Source organism: Oratosquilla oratoria, chromosome 11 (genome assembly GCF_046742065.1).
Source record: "Oratosquilla oratoria isolate Oo_2021 chromosome 11, ASM4674206v1, whole genome shotgun sequence".
Classification (NCBI taxonomy): Eukaryota; Metazoa; Arthropoda; class Malacostraca; order Stomatopoda; family Squillidae; genus Oratosquilla; species Oratosquilla oratoria.
Window position 1 is genome coordinate 56,902,309 of NC_134787.1, and position 17,099 is coordinate 56,919,407.

The 17,099-nt window shown below is 41.5% G+C and overlaps 1 protein-coding gene across 1 annotated transcript in view; it reads left to right on the forward strand.

Moving 5' to 3' along the window:
• The window catches only part of LOC143030059 (uncharacterized), a 782,825-nt gene that overhangs the window by 341 nt on the left and 765,385 nt on the right, over positions 1–17,099 (forward strand). The gene's annotated exons all lie outside the window — the stretch shown is intronic.

The window sequence follows — 17,099 nt, forward strand, 5'->3', positions numbered from 1 at the left end:
ACAAACATCGTATCACTCTCTTCACGCATAGCGGCCAACTATTTCTACGGTCAAGACTCAGCCGAATACTCGGAGGCCGACCTCTAGTGCCACCTAGCAAGTGTCTAAGTGTCACTACGGTGCACACTGATAGAATTCACAAGACCACCGTGTAGTGTAGATCTCCTGTAGACACTTCCAAGACGAGACGGGTAGGGGACACTGGCCAGAGCTCTCACGTAAACATTAGTGATCGTCTGGTCTGGGCCTTGGCCTTCTCTGTGGCCCTGGACCTGTATAGGTGCCAACCACCACATCACACGCATCTGCCTACTCGCCTGGGCACCGAAATAATAAACGCGTCGGGCATTACGCATGAACAATTATCAAAATTTTTATTATTTCGATAATTCCTACCAAAATTAGAAAAACACAGAAAACCTCACAGGGCACGCAAAAAATAATGAATTACTTTGTATACTCTAAGTCGTATAGCCTATTTAGTGCCGGAGGCTGCACACTGGGCCACAATTTAATTGCGAGAAGACATAGTGAACAAACATAAGGTTGGAGGGGGTGGGGGATGATATATGTAGACTACGTGGACGGCCCACTTACGTTCGTGGGTCCGTTTGCGGGGGTGAGGTAGAACAGGGTGGGGGATGTACATAGGTCTTGTCCTTCTCGAGACACATAGATTCAGTCTGGACACACGAATCTACGGAAACCCATGAGCCAAGGAGGGACTTGAGGGTCCAAAGACGACACTCGAATTCGAGAGCCCCACGGGGACACAATGTTTCACTCACGGATCCCAGGAGGCCATTTTATGGGTTGGCACGACACACGTGGCTACGCAACACGCGCGTGGTCACTCAGCAACACGGGGGGGGGGGGGGGGGGCACGTACCACACGTGGTGCTAAAAAGAGTACAGATTATTGTGAACTTGGCGCACGCCGGGACGGGAATAGCGCGAGGTACCGGCCGATCGCGTTAATCCAAGTGAGTACTATGGACTACTATTGACGATGAGTCTTCAAGGCCGCAGGATAGGGTTGAAGGACATTACGTAACCTCGGAGGTAATTGTCATTATCGTTGTTATGGTTCCCCAAATTTGACCCCTTAGGAGCGTGAGATAATGGACTACACGTTGAACATAGAACCGCTAATCATGTGGTTCTAAGAACCGCTTAATCTATTGAAGGACATATTCCATACAAGGGGTCTGCAATCCTTTCACGCTCTTAGACTTGCTCCTTTTCAAAACTGTTTCATTTTGGCTAATGAAGAGCAATTATTAATGCAGATCAGGAGGCAGATTCTATCCTGAAAGGTTGTCTATCGATCAAAATCCCTCTCAATGTTGACCCCACCTACCTCTGGTCCTTACCGTCACTTGCTTAGCAGTTTTTGTAACATATATCCTCGTGTTGAAAAGGTCACCCCTCCCAGAAACTCATATTCCAGATGTCCCGAATCTGTTGCATGTATCCTGAGAGATCACGCAGGAAGTCGACGATCTTATAATGTGTCTCCCATTATGCAGCTTTCCCCAGATGCCACCAACACTTCCTGAATAGCTTAGGGAGTAGATAATATTGAGCAAAGATAAAAGTATTGTACTACAAGAAAGAGTCGTGGCTCTTTAAAGAAATTCTTTAACAATCTGTGGACCTCGTGTGACAAAGAGGGACCTTAGTCTACGCAGCGCGCGCAAAGTCAACACTATAATAGCTTAAGCCCCAGTCACACCAAGCTTACAACTTGTTTCCGACCACCTTCGACGGTGGCACTTTTGTTCCTCTCATGGTTAGCTCCAGCTGGCTATTTCATATTCATCTTCATAAGGAGGAGATTCATTCCAATTGCATTGTCTTGAATTCTTTTTTATAAACAGAGGAACAGCACAAATCATCCTGGTCGCCGGTGGTCGGAAACAGGTCGTAAGTATGGTGTGACTAGGCCCTGACCGCAAATTAGTCAACAGTGCATCCACGTCGCCAAAATTACATTGAGGTCAATTCTATACACATGCCTCCGTGGTTAACCGTGCATCAACAGATCACAGGGCTTGTTCTCACTTCTGGGAGATTATGCAAAAATGAAAACACCATATGAGCAGGGTTGCAGATCATATGTAGGGACCAAGTTGCAAAATTGATCAAGTAATCACGGTATCATGTGCCGTTTACGAAGACATTTCGTCATATCCATTACTGGGGATTATAAAAGATTCCCTCACGCCACTTACAGGGACGTATATATCGGTCCAAAGAAAGCATACGATTGTGAAGAACATAAAGTATTGGGAAGTACAAATGAGATTTGGCGTACAATCAAGGCTACTACTGGCCTTATTTGCGTCTGTGTGTACATACAGTCACACACAACTTGGAGACCGAAAGAGTCAAAGAGGTTACAGGACTTCACCTAACATGCAGTCATCACACGAATGACGTATCAGTTTCAGGGTTACATACAATTAGGCCCATGCATTGCACACAAGGTCATGCATCGTTCTAGGAACGAATGATTTTATCCAGGGTTTGTTTAACTTCGTATATATTACAGCATGTGGAGTGACACAGCAATGAAGCTACACAAATAAGATGACTCAATGACCACTCAGTAAATACAGACACAGATAATGACACAGAAACCATGTACTCAAGAAATCCAGGCAGAGACACTCCAGTTTTAAGATACGAAGCTTCAGATAAGATACAGGGTCACTCAATAGTTACAGGATTACCTAGCACGCTGGGAACCACATAGTGCTTTTTTGTGGGACAAGGGGACAAACAGTTCATAGAGCGACAAACAGTCCTCAGAGAGAACCGCAGTTCAAAGGGGTTTACCAGCATACACGAATTGTATGATACTTGGGGGAGGACAGAGCACATATGAGGCACATGGAATATCGGGCTCCACATATGAGGCACATGGAATATCGGGCTCCACATGTTCAGTAGCTACACACTATGGACCAAGGGCCACCCAAAATATAAGATACTGTGTCATTTGCAAGTTGAAATATGCACGGGGAAAATTGCTGTGTATCTAATTGGTAAAACACATATAAGTTCAAGACCGTAATCTTAGCAAGCGATGGGTTATATTACATTCACAACTTGATCCCACAGTGCTGTTCAGAATAGGTGGTCTGTCTAGTCAATGTCTATTTGTTCATATAAAGTAGACATCACTTGCTGAGGACACGGGTGTTCATATAAGTTTCTACGAGGATTCGGATCATCTATAAGAAAAGGCAGACCTTGCTGCTAGTTCATGGTATCCACGAGATAATGTGACGCTTTGTCTTCACGAATTCCACTGGGTGCGACTTGCGACTTGCAATGTAAGACCACCCGCTTGCGCGAGACCGGTTTTTGTGGGAGGGGAAGAATGTCTGTAAGAAAGTGAAAAGATAGTAGTGTATAAAAGAGGGCTATTGCCACCGGGCGATTAAGCGAGCGATCAGGGGCTGTCGGTGGTCGTGGCTCGGGAGAAATGGACAGGGTCATACAATACCAGTTGAGTCACACTTAAATCAGCTGAGCTTCTTAGCGTTCTGGAGGTGGGGTAGGGGAGAGGTATAGGGCACCGTTTCCCAACCCTGGGGTCGCCAAGACACCTTGTATGCTAAATTTTTAAATTCCTATTGCTATAATAAAATTCAATGATGTTAACTTTGTCTTTTATAACCTTACATTACCTTTCTTACACATATTGACTTGTACCCTGGTTTTTACAGTCAACAACTAGTCTTATGTATTAACACGTATACAAATAGATTAGTGGAGTCGCGGTTATATCATTAGGATCATATTGGGGTCGCCTGAAAAACAAAAACGAAAAAAAGTTTGGGAAAATTTTGTATGAAGGTTCGTTCATGGATCCAGCCATTCCTCATAGGACCGGAAAGTATTCAGAGAATTAGGACAACAGAAGCGGAGCATTTCCTAGTTGGGAGTTTACAACAGCAATCGGAATCGTTGTATACAACAGAAAGCCAATGAAGCCACGACTCGTGTAAAGGATGTTGAGCTTTATAGTACCTTGGTGCACCACTTACTGGAGTATTTTTTTTTTTTTTTTACAATTTTATTCATATGAGAAAGGTGGAAGGGGGAAACACGGGTTTTGATCCGATTATTGAGTTTATTCCTGACTGGTTTCATTTTACAGTAGCTTCTTCCTCTGAAGAAGCTACTGACCGGTTTCGCTTCACCGTAGCTTCTTCAAGCTACTGTAAAGCGAAACCGGTCAGGAATAAACTCAATAATCGGATCAAAACCCGTGTTTCCCCCTTCCACCTTTCTCATAATTTCCCCAATGCCTCAAAGATTTTATTCAAGTTAATGGTGATACCCAGCCTTAACGGGGTCTCCCTCATCCTGCCCCATACCTGACTGAAGTCGGTTGTCATTTTTGGGAACGAAATTTCTGAAGTATGTCAAAGCGCCAATGAAGCGTTAAACACGGATTTCACACTCAGTCGTAGCTCAGACGAGGCTACGTTTCGAAAAGGGCCACAGGCAGGTCACGACACAGCATATATTGATTTATGTATCTGTGATAACAGGAGATCTATTATGGGGATTGGAGAAAACAGGTCTGTGTGTCCACGGGCATAAAGTAATACGAAGTTAAAGCGCGTCGCAATGAGCACGAGACCAAAGAACACAACAATGACGTAGAGCGTGAACACTTTCGGGTCTTCGCGGAAAACTTCATGCCACGCACAAGACACACGATTGAGAATACACGAACTTGACCCTAAATGTATCAAATTATATAAACGCGTCTCTCGCCTTTGTTGCATCACGATGTTATAATTTCTATTTTTATTATAGGAGAATTAATGTCTATAGGAATATATTAGGTACTCAATAATTAAATATATATTTGCGTAGTTCTGAAATATTGTAGTTCAGCTTCGGGTGTTCGGAATAGTGCATGTAAACGTAAGTATAGGTATCACAGTAAACCGACTCACTGGATTACACAGACTGTGAAACACTGGGGAATAAACTGAGCCGGGGTTGGATCACGGTATGTGAGATGTTACATGCAATACCTTGACGATTCATGTAGTATATGGTGCTTCACGCTGCGCTCACAGTCGACCATGGAAACACATTTACGGACTGCACGGTTCCCCATGCCAATCGTAGTCGATCGGATTTGCGGCCTCACTCTAGGCTTTACGGCATAGTTCATACATACACATTTACAACAGTGACTCTCAATTCTCCCTTTGTCATTTACACCCTCGGTTTGATGCATTTAGTCGTATACTCCGTTACAACCATTCAATAAATATATAACCAACATAAAGGCAAAGAAACAAGTAGAGACACGCCTTTAGTATCGAAGCTCTGGACAAGTAGTATTTAACCAAGAACGAAAACGTACATTTTATCCATGCGGAATTATTTCTAAGGTTTCAGATATGATATAGTCACCCCTTTACTGTGTAACTTTTAATCACTTTGGAGTGAATTTACGTTTGGTTGAGATTTCCCTATCTAGAGCAAAGTTTCACATATATTTGACCACATGATGCCTTTGGAACCATTTGGCACGTACAGTCTGCAAAGGGAATACAAGCCAGAACACAGAACATAGAAATGCAAAGCCATCACTCGTAAGATGTCGAGAACGACCTTATTTCACTAAGAACCACAGTAAATTTTACTTAACACCATTTGAGCTTACGTTTGTAGGCTATCGATCACGAGTTGACCCAGTGAGGAAAAACAAAACTTGGGTTATATAAGGCCACAACACCCTGTGGAGGGGCCATGGCAGTATGTTATGTACTAGAGTTCACTAAAACCGGGAACAGAAAACTATGATAATGATAATGATAATGATATCAATAATAACTAATAACAACAACAACAGCTACAACAAAAACAACAACAACAGTGTCAATGGTGATAATGACCATGACGATAACAATGACCATGATGACCACGACGACGACGACGACGATGATGATGATATCCACAACTTGAAATACAATAAAATAAAACTGGGATTATACACATCACGGAGAGAAAAAAAGAAAAGAAAAAAGAGTGCAAGCAGCACAACACACGCTCCATAGAAAATGGATAGTGCACAGTGGGCACAAATACCGGGATGTAGGGTACACATGGGACTCTAGGTCATACGCGGCGCCCTTTCTCAGCCCACGTGGACTGAGCTCTTTCTCACGGGCGCGATCGAGGTCAGCGGGGCATAAGTCATGCTTAAGCCCAGGTTACCCACGAGACCAATAAGTGATCACATGTGAGAGGAAGGCAGAATCAGAAGTGAACCCGCGGGACAATGGGTTGAGCTAACGCGAAGGTCTTGCGCGATTACGCGTGGCGCAGATGCCAGAAGAGATCTTGTCCTCCTTCCTGAATCTTCTTGTATATTTGACGTAATATAAAAAATATTATCCTTAATAGAACTGTATCATTGCAACAGCGTCCGAAGGTTATATTTCCATGTCTAGGTTGAGTAAAGATGAAGTTTTGTTGGCGGCTGTGTGTGCCACGCCCTATATGACACATGACGCCATACATCGCACTTGGGACCTCTGACCACACATGGGTCCAATATCTGTGCATCTGGTCACTGACCTTACTTTAGGTCGTAGGCTGTATCTGCGAATGTAATTATAAACAGTGTATTTCGTCGCTGATTACTTATCTGTCTATACACCAAAAGGCTTCTTCTCTTTTATAAATGAGTTAACCGCCACCATCCATTTGTTTCACCTTTTACCTTAGCTCCATTTGGATGAAGGATCGTTCCTGCCCCAAACCACTGCTCGGGTCAGCGGCAATGCAGCAAGACACAGCACATCCACAGTAGGGCCCACAGCCTAAGCTGGTTAACCCCCACAGCTTCATCTACATTGTTACCTTTCCTCCTCATACCCTGAGTTTCTGTTCCTGGGGGTAATATTGTGGCAAAGATGTGGAGTCCGAGAAGGTAATGGAGAGGTTTCATTTAGAAAGTGCAAAGAAGGGATTAGGTAGAGAGGTTTCCTTTGGAAAGTGCAAAGAAGGGATTGTAGAAATCAAATGATCCGTATTCTTTCTTAAGTAGAGTGTACGGACACCGCATCAACGGATATCGGATCCAACAGACAAAATTTGCTGATCTGAATACATTAATCCATTAGCCAGAATGTCCGGTGCGAAAGTTTAAAAATCCCGGGTGTTGCGAGCTGAGTTGAGTTTCGCAATTGTCCGCTAGGTGGCAGTGGCGTGCATGCTATACATTTTTATTTTATTTGCGCCCAGTGCCGTCATTATACTGCCCAAAGATAAGTCTAGTGGTAAAAGAGTGTCAATCTTAATATTGGCCAAAAATTAGAGCTCGTTAAAAAGTTAGTCTGGAGTTCCTACCTCCTGTGTTTGTGAGAAGTATTATGTGAAAAAGCAAACAGTGACATTCGTAAGTCTTGGGACAGACTAAAACAATATGTCAATAGATTTGATGTAAGTGCCACTAAAGATAGGATAGGAGTTTTACTTGCTCGTAAAACGGGGCAGAAACATGGAACATAAGAGAGGAAGAGAGAAGGAGTTTGAATGTGTTTGAGATGAAATGGCTGAGAAGTATGATAGGGGTTACTAGGCTAGATAGAGTGAGAAATGAGGAAGTGAGGAGGAGAACAGGGGTGGAAAGGGAGTCGGGAGATAGGGTTGATGAAAGAGTATTAGGATGGTTTGGACACATGGAAAGAATGAGCGAAGAAAGATTAGTAAAATATGTGTGGAAGGAGTGAATATGAGGGGGCGTCCTAGGATGGATGGGGTAAAAGGGGCATTACAAAAGAGAGGAATGTCTGTTGAGGAAGGACGGGAGAGGACAGAAGATAGGGGTGAATGGAGAAGGGTTGTGTATGGATGATGCTGTGATGCATGAGGGGGAGTGGGTGGGGGATGGGGGATGAGGAAGTATGTATGAGAAATAATTTGACGCAGCCCGAAGGGATTTCTCCCCGTCTTCTCCTTTTCTGTATGAGGGGACGGAGAGGGGGGTCGCCGAATTAATGAAGCGGCCTTGCTGTGGATGTGCTGTGTCTTGCGACACTGCTTCTGACCCAGGGCAGTGGACAGGATGCAGGGATGACCCGTCATCCAGGAGGTGCCAAGATGAGAGGGAGGGAGGAGGGTGGAGGGGAGTGGTATATGTAGGGGATGGAATGGGTGGGAATGGTTTCTATGCCTTTTTTTTTCCCATGCAAGGGGGAAGGGTAAATGTATGTATGTAACTTTATAGAATTTCTTTGTAATAAGGACCTTGAGGAAGCTGTTTATAAACAGTACGTACAACATCGTTGCATGAAAATTAAGGTGCGTGGCACAGAAATCAAGGCAGCGGCAGAGAAACTTGCTCATCACATGATAGAATGCAAAGGAAGCACTGGTTGTTTGTGGCATTTTCGAAATCGCCACGGCATCCGAACTAGTTATGGACCAAAAGGTCTCCTTTCGGCATGCTCCACCTTTGTAATTTTCCTTTACAAGGTGGAGCATGGAGAAACTGGCTGTGTTGATTCTGGGTGCTGTTGAGCCTTACAGGTTTAGATGAAATGAGATGATAAAAGGGGAGGACATTCTCTTAACTCGGCTCTATAATGCTGACGAAACGGCATTGTTCTGGCGTTCTTTACCCCAAAAGCACCTAAGCATTTCAGAATAAAGAGACTGTTCTGGAAAAAAAATTCTCTGCCCTGCTGGGTACAAATGCTACTGGAACGCAGCGCCCGAAGGCTGTTGTCATCGGGGAAGGCTGCCAAAACACGATGTATGAAGGACTGTGTGCGTGAGTTGCCAGTTGTGTATTACAACACCAAAAAAAACACGGTTTTCATTCTGCCGTATTTAGTGACTGGTCCTTCAAACATCTCATTCCCGAAATGCGTATCCTTCAAGAAAATGTTCTACATATCGATCCAGAGGATGTAAAGGTGCTTCTTCTATTTGACAATGCACCAAAACATTCAGAAAACCGTTAGATTAGTGAGCAATGATGGTAAGATTTGTGTCCTCTTTCTGCTCCGCAAGTACAACTTCGCTCGTACAACCCACGGATCAAGGAGTCAGTTTCGTGCAAGAGATCTTATCAGCTAAGACATCTTGATGAAGTTTTGGTTATAATAGAGGCAGAGGAACGTTTAGAAGAAGACACTAGAGGCTAACGAACTCTTTACAAGATAAAAAACTACAACCTAAAGTCTGCCATCTACAAATTTGCATCAGCATAGAAAGCTATAAAGGTGACTCCTCTTGCAAACTGCTGAAAAAAAATTAATGATTAATGAAGATCCAGACCTAGAACTCCATGGCTTTGAACATCAATACTTTCTCCAGACTTTACTGCGTGCTGTAGAGAGAAATTTCATTGTAGATGATGTAAAAGATTAGATTGAAAAGAAATGATGCTGGTTCTGGGTACCAGGTCTCATCGACGGAGAAGATAGCTGAAGGTGTTCTCACAGATGCGGGAGAGAGCAACAGCGAGGAGAAGAAGGAAGTGATGGTAAGATAAAAAATCTCGGACGTGAAAGACGGTAGTATTCTTAAAGAAAAATTATTTCCTTATATAAGCCTTATTTAAATCCTTGGAAGGGAAAACTTTATAAAGCGAAATAATTTTATTAAGAATATCACCGTAAAAATCTTAACGATGATATTCTTAAAAAATTATTTCCTTATATAAATCTTTCCCTTCCAAGGATTTTTATAAGGAAAGATTTTTTTAAGAATACCACCAAGTGTCTCTTGACGCATATAGTTTACGTTGACGGCAGAGGTGACCGTGAAATTCAAGGTTATTATTAACATTTGCGAACTTTAAGGGAATAAATAATTCGCGAGCAATATAAAAGAAGCAAACAGTTAAACGAAGTACATTTTTCAAACGTTGAACCACTCCTGAACAGAAATCAGATTCATCGCTATCACCAGCATAGCACCACACTATACGATCACGGCAAAAACAAACCTAATCTCCCCCCACATAAGTCAAATGAAACTTACAATTGTATTTAAATTTTTTACATTAGTATTTAATCTACTAACCTATTTATGTTGGTCGTTATGTTGCTTGCCATGTGTACAAGTACTTGGGTAGCAGTTTTATGGACCTTAGTGGTGTTTTTTTTTTTTTTTTGTATTTTGATTATTTTGACTCCCCAGACTAAAACATTTCGCATCAATGGGCAATTCACATCAACGGACAACCTCCCCCCCCCTAATTAGTTCGTTAACGAGAAATTCAACTGTACGTAATCATGACCCTTAAGGGTGTCGAAAGTTATTAAAATATCGACTGTTGAGAATATGCTGTCAGTACCCTATTTACGCGTTACAAACGAGACATGAAAGATTTACTGGAGACCCACAGTGAGGTGCATTATCTTCAGAGCTGCAAAGGTTATGACAAATGCAAATGAAAATGCACAGGAGCACCTGGAGAGGTTGTATGTAATAATGCAAGGCCTCACATCACACATAGAAATACAGTAAAACGTAAGAGTAAGTCGTTAGATAATGTAAGACATTGGTCCATGCAAACATTCATTTCTTCTCGAACATTCGATACATATTCTATACGCAACGGTTTCCTCGTAATTAAAGTTATTTCTGCTCGGAGAATTATATTCATGCATCTGCAACATTTTCAGTTCTCATATGTCATGGGTCAGGCTCGGTTGTGCGCAGTAGTACAACTAGGTACTTGGCGTGGTTGATCCTACTTGTGGAAGCAAGACACTTGGGGCGCACATATCGCTTGTGGTAATGCAGATCGTATCAGTCACCTTAGACTGCACTCGCAGGAAAACAAAGCACGGAGGGGAACCACGCGAGCCTGCATGATTCCACAGAGTTGCATGACGTGCACGGGGTCAAATAATGGATCAAAGGTTAGACTGAATCACAGAGCTTCCTGGATAGTCGAGTTGCTATGATCACATGCCTGGCAACAACCGCGTTGTCGCTTAATCCCTCTCTTGTGCTGGACTTGCTACATAAGCCTTGTGGTAGAAAACGAGACGGTTATTTTTTGAACGAGGGGCGGTGGCGACGGTGAGCGGCCCCACAACGCTTCTTGCGATGCCAACGGTTCTCCGAGACATATGTCGTCGTGGTTGCCAACAGCTACAATACAGCAACGATCCTAGTGTTATTTTTCTACATAGCAACCGCCATATCCTGCAAGTCACGTTCGCTATTATTTGGGATGATTGCTTACACATCCCAAGGAGACTATATTGTAGGAAAAAAAGGCCATATAATACATGACGAGCAATCCGAAAATGCTCATATGATTTGCAAGGGTTAGACAATGCTTGAGGGAGCCATACAACACTCCAGGAGGCCACTCGATGTTCGTGGAACATGTAAGTGAATGGCCATACAGTATTGGAATATAAATACGGTGCGGTAAATTCGTACTACGGAAAAATGACATAACATATAAGACACCATAACGCACATCCTATCTGGAGGAGGGGTTGCATAGGTTTAATGCAGACATGCTGCATTCCCTTGTGATTGGAGAGTAATCTACACTTTAGAAAGAACACTGATAATTTTTTTTTAACTTATGCTAGCCCTCCGTCCTGCTAGCCTTTCTTAAGTTTCTCCTTATCTTCTCTATAAATTCACCTCTTTGGCGTGATATCGTTTCTAAGGATAAAATCGCTAGTTTTTTGCAAGCAAAATACTACGAGTAGAAATAACCAAGACATACAGGCAATGCATTATACTCTGGCTTTCTAAACACAAGTGCCGTTAAGCACCCACTGTGTTGTATAACACCTGAAGAACAACAGAATACGTAAATTGACACAGCATAAGGTAGCACATGTCTCGTTCAGAAAATTAAGTACCACGTAGCACAAGTACAGTATTATGCTCGGGTGAAGATCATAGACAAGTTGATGCCGAATCGTGGCCCAAATGCAGTCACAAATTGTATGATTTACTCTGAAACACAAGCAAAGCCCTTACAGGCACAGGCAAACGTAATTAGAAGTATTTCATTGCAGGCTTTATATCATGCACCGGAACCACACTTGCACAGACCTCCAGGTTTCTAAGGCAGAACACATAGTCTATCCCAAACCGCCCAAGAATATGGAACTACACGAATTATAGGGACAAATGTCATACATTATGTGTGACCAATTAACCCACTTAGGGCCAAACTGTACAAGTGTGGGGCAGTCATTACGCTCCAGAGTAAATACTTCACAGAGCATATGGTGATTCAGAACATATAAAAACTACATGGTATGTGAACTCACATAACACTAGTGGTATCCCACATTATAAAATGGGTCATATAACAAACACAAGGCCACATAACACATTTGAAGGTAACATACCAACTTAGGATCTTGAGTAGTAGTCCATAAGGTGAGGTGAGCTACATGCCTCACAGTGGTTGCCTATCACAGTCACGGTCACATATCATATACCAAGGAGCAACTTACAGACAGCCGTGGCTAGGTATCAACTGGACGCTACTTGATCATTCTGTCCAAGCGAAGACATGTAGGGCCTTATGGTATACGTGGGAACAATATTCTCATATAGGATCACATTGGGCCACATCACAAATGGTGAAGCACAGAAGTCTCAAGACACTAATAACATACAGCACCACAAAACTGGCGGATATGCACAAGAAAATAGAAAAGCAGAAATAGCTAAGGATCATATATTTCAAGTAAATCCTCGTAACCATTGCAAATCCATGCAGAGTTATAGGTGCGTAACACACACGCACAGTATTCTCTGGGGTCTCACAGTAATATAGAGGTCTCATGGTGATGCACACTAGATGCAAGACCATTCGGTAGACGCGACACAACAATGCATATGTATGGTCACGTATCCAACAAGGGGACGTCTGGCTCATGAAGGGATTACGCCGTGATCGTAATGGCCCAAGCTGCTCGAGGAGCTCACTGTTTGTCAAACGTGGAATCTTGTAGCCTATGAGGAATCCTACAACTTACGTTCAAGGCGGACAGGAGTACATTAACATTTGCACGAAAACGTATTATGCGAGTGTTGCACAATACCTTGGAAGCTTCTCAGCTCGCGCAAAGCCACTTAGTGGAAATGGGATTGCACTTAAACTTTACTGCATATTTTGTTATGCAAAAATGGTGAAACGAGTGAACAAATAAACACATGGAAAATAAATAGAAGAGGTAAGTCAGGAAAAGCACCATAATCAAATGAATAGTTGAAGCGTAGAGTATATGAACAACTGAATAAATTATGTAAATGAACAGGTGAATAGATAAAGAGATACTGAGTAAATGAACACATAAAAAGACGAATGAAAGAAAAGGCATGAAAGTATAGCACAGCACACAGATCCGTGTCGGCTCTCGAGGAAATTTTTGGAAAATGTGTACCGGTAGCTGCATTGCCCGTTAAATTTCACTCGAGTAACAGGTGATACCGTTTCTTCAGCGCTTCCAGCGTAACCTATTGTGAAAGATAAATTTTATTTCAACCCAAGTCTTTCTTAGTTATTTTCCATTATAATTAATGTGAAGCATATAAGTATTTACTTCTGGGAATGCGTCGTTACATATGAATAAATATCGTAATATTGCAAAGCATATACAGGACAACCCATTGGCATATACTCTGTAGACAGAGACTTTATATAGGACACACAGAGCCCTGTTATATTCTGATTAGGCAGTCGAATCGCACAGGTCTACAGGCAAACAGTATAAGAGGACACCACATAAACCCACAAGAGGGAGGATGCAAAAGGTAATACAGACGCTTCTTGGAGTCACATAGGCAACGTACAGGGCGCAGAGGTCTGTCTCTTTGGACCAGAATGTAGGGACGAGCTCGGGAACCATTGTTATCCTGGGGGAACAGCATGTCATAAGTGGGCACATGTTTTTAGGGTTAAGAATATGGTGACAGAGGGTGAGAGAGAGGTGATGCTATGAGGCGCTTGGAGGTCAATCCAGATCCTTTATATTTATTTTTAAGCCTAAGTCGAGCTCGGGAGCAATTGTCATCCTGGAGGAACAGCATATCATAAGTGGGCACATGTTTTTAGGGTTAAGAATATGGTGACAGAGGGTGAGAGAGAGGTGATGCTATGAGGCGCTTGGAGGTCAATCCAGATAGATCCCTTATGTTTTTAAGCCTAAGTCGAGCTCGGGAGCAATTGTCATCCTGGGGGAACAGTATGTCATAAGTGGGCACATGTTTTTAGGGTTAAGAATATGGTGAGTGAGAGAGAGAGAGGTGATGCTATGAGGTGGTTGGAGGTCAATCCAGATCCCTTATAATTTTAAGCCTAAGTCGAGCTCGGGAGCAATTGTCATCCTGGGGGAACAGCATATCATAAGTGGGCACATGTTTTTAGGGTTAAGAATATGGTGACAGAGAGTGAGAGAGAGGTGATGCTATGAGGTGGTTGGAGGTCAATCCAGATCCTTTATGTTTTTAAGCCTAAGTCGAAGCTCAACGCGCCGGAACGTCAGGCACGAGAGATTACCCGCAAAATAAGCCATTGTTGCGGAACGTAGGCTTCTTTAACTTGAAGGCGCTCCGCATCGTAAGCAAAGTAATTTTGCGTGACGCCCTGTTCTTTCGCATCTAACAATTGGTCGTAAAACATATTCATGAATTATATCATTCGTGTGTGGATGGGTTAGAAAAAATATATATAATAGTAATAATAGTAATAAAAGTAATAATAATAGTAATAAAAGTTATAAGCTACAGTAATAATAGTAAATAATAATAGTAATAAAAGTGATAATAATATTAATAATAGTTATAATAAGTTATAATAGTAATGATACTAATGATAATAGTAATAGTAATAATAAAATGGGAGAAAAAAACCCGGCTCAACCACCCCTTACCATCTCAGACGCACATCTGATTAGCACTTCAGTTCATAGCGAAAATGGCAATCAGACTAATTCTGGAAAAAAAAAAGTTACCCTCTTGCACTTCGAGCAGAAATCTTGAGGTAATAATGATGACAATTGTTGCCTTGAATATCACTAACTGCGAACCTACAGCTCCACAGCGACTGTTCTCTGTGTTGAATGAATGTGGGATTGTTACTACTTACAAAGGATTACAAAGGCGGAGCATGCCGACAGGAGACCTTTTGGTCCATATCAAGGTTGGATGCGAAAAAATTATAATGATTATAAATAAATACATAAATAAATAAAAAACTATAAAGTAGTAGAAACAAATCAGTCGTCAATCGTCAACTGTACACGTAAGAATCAATCAATCAATCAATCAAATCAGCCATCCTGAGTCCACTGCTGAACAAAGGCCTCCTTCATAGCATTCCATGATTCAAACGACCGCGCCAACCTCTGCCACGTCACTCCTGCAAACTTCTCAATCTCGTCTCTCCATTTTCTGTCTGGTGTCTGAAAATGATAGAAAGAGATCGTTTGACGGGTTTTGAAAATGGGAAGCTACTCTGTTCATCTTGGAGGAAAATCTGTCACTTGTCCTCATTCTTGGGGTATATTTATTCTTGGGGTGTTGTTTATTTGTTTTGTTATCATTTGTCTCTTTGTTTATTATTATTTGCTTGATTCTCATTTATTTTTAGTTTTGTCAATTTATTGTTATTTACTATTTACCTATTTGTTTATTATTTAACCATATGCTTATTTATGTATTTTATTTATTATTTACATTATTATAGTTTTTATTTATTTATTTATTTATTTATCATTGTTATTTTTTTCGCATCCGACCTAGATATGGACCAAAAGGTCTCCTGTCGGCATGCTCCGCCTTCGTAGTCCTTTGTATGACAACTGGTCACGCGTCCAGTTGATGTGTTGCTCCTGTCATACTCATACTTACCGTATTTACCAAACTGCCAGGTGCATTTCTTTCGTTTAAATATTTGCGCTCTGAACGTGCAACGAAGTGAAATGCAGGAAATGTTTCCAGGTTTAGAAGTCGCAAACATAAAAAATTCGTTTTCGGTTGTCACATACTTTCAACTTTATTACATTTTGGCTCATCATTTTGTTAATGTACTTCAGTTTTTCCTTGATTGAAAATTAGCCTATGGGATTGTATCTTGGGTGAGGACTATCACCAATTTTGATTATATTTTATGAAGAATGTCTCTATATCTTTTGTTTCACTTAATTACTCATTTCATAATACTTGCGTATCTCCAATGCCAAAAATTAAATTTCCTCTTTCTTTTTTTTTTAGTTCTTGAGAATGGTTTTAAATTTGCGTTTGATACTTCACTCATTTACGTTTAGTTTTGTACTTGTTTATACTTTATGTATATTTATTTCACAAATTACATTTTGTTATAGTTGTACCTTACCAGCTTTGTAGTATTTCTTAACACAAGTTTCAGAAAGCCCAGGGATATTTAAGATATTTAAGATATACAGAAGAGAATGATAATGTATCACGTTGTTAAGACAATATCAAACCCATTGTCGGAGATAAAAGAAAACGGAGGTATGAGATCGTGGTCTACAGGACTCCAAATATTTAAATTTTAATTTATTTTTGACTGAGTTTAAATTTAGTCGTTATACATTCCACTCGGAAAATCAAATTAGGTACAGTGTGAATTATTCGCACTTCCTATAATTCTACAACTACATGTCTACCAGTAATGAATTTAAGAAAGCGTCCTATGTTATGAGCGCATTTTTAAAATCCTGTACGTAGGACTTAGTAACCATGTAGTGAGCGCTGAAACTATCAGTTGTTTTAAGAAACGATTAGACAACTTTATGTATGGGGATGAAAGGTGATAATGGGCATGGAACTGCCTAGGGTAGGTCTTATGGTCTCTTACAGTCTCCTTCATTCTTATGTTCTTATGACGAACTATAGGTTAACGTTTACGCATAGCGTAGATTCTCAAACGTTGCCACGCCATCAAGCAAGAAGACATTTCTCCCCATGTAGACGTTTAACCTCCCCAGGACACTTGCCCTCATGCAAGAGACGGGTTAATCATGTGGTCGCTAACTCAATTACCTTCAACTCAATTTGTATAGTGCGTATAGGCTAGTGGCTAA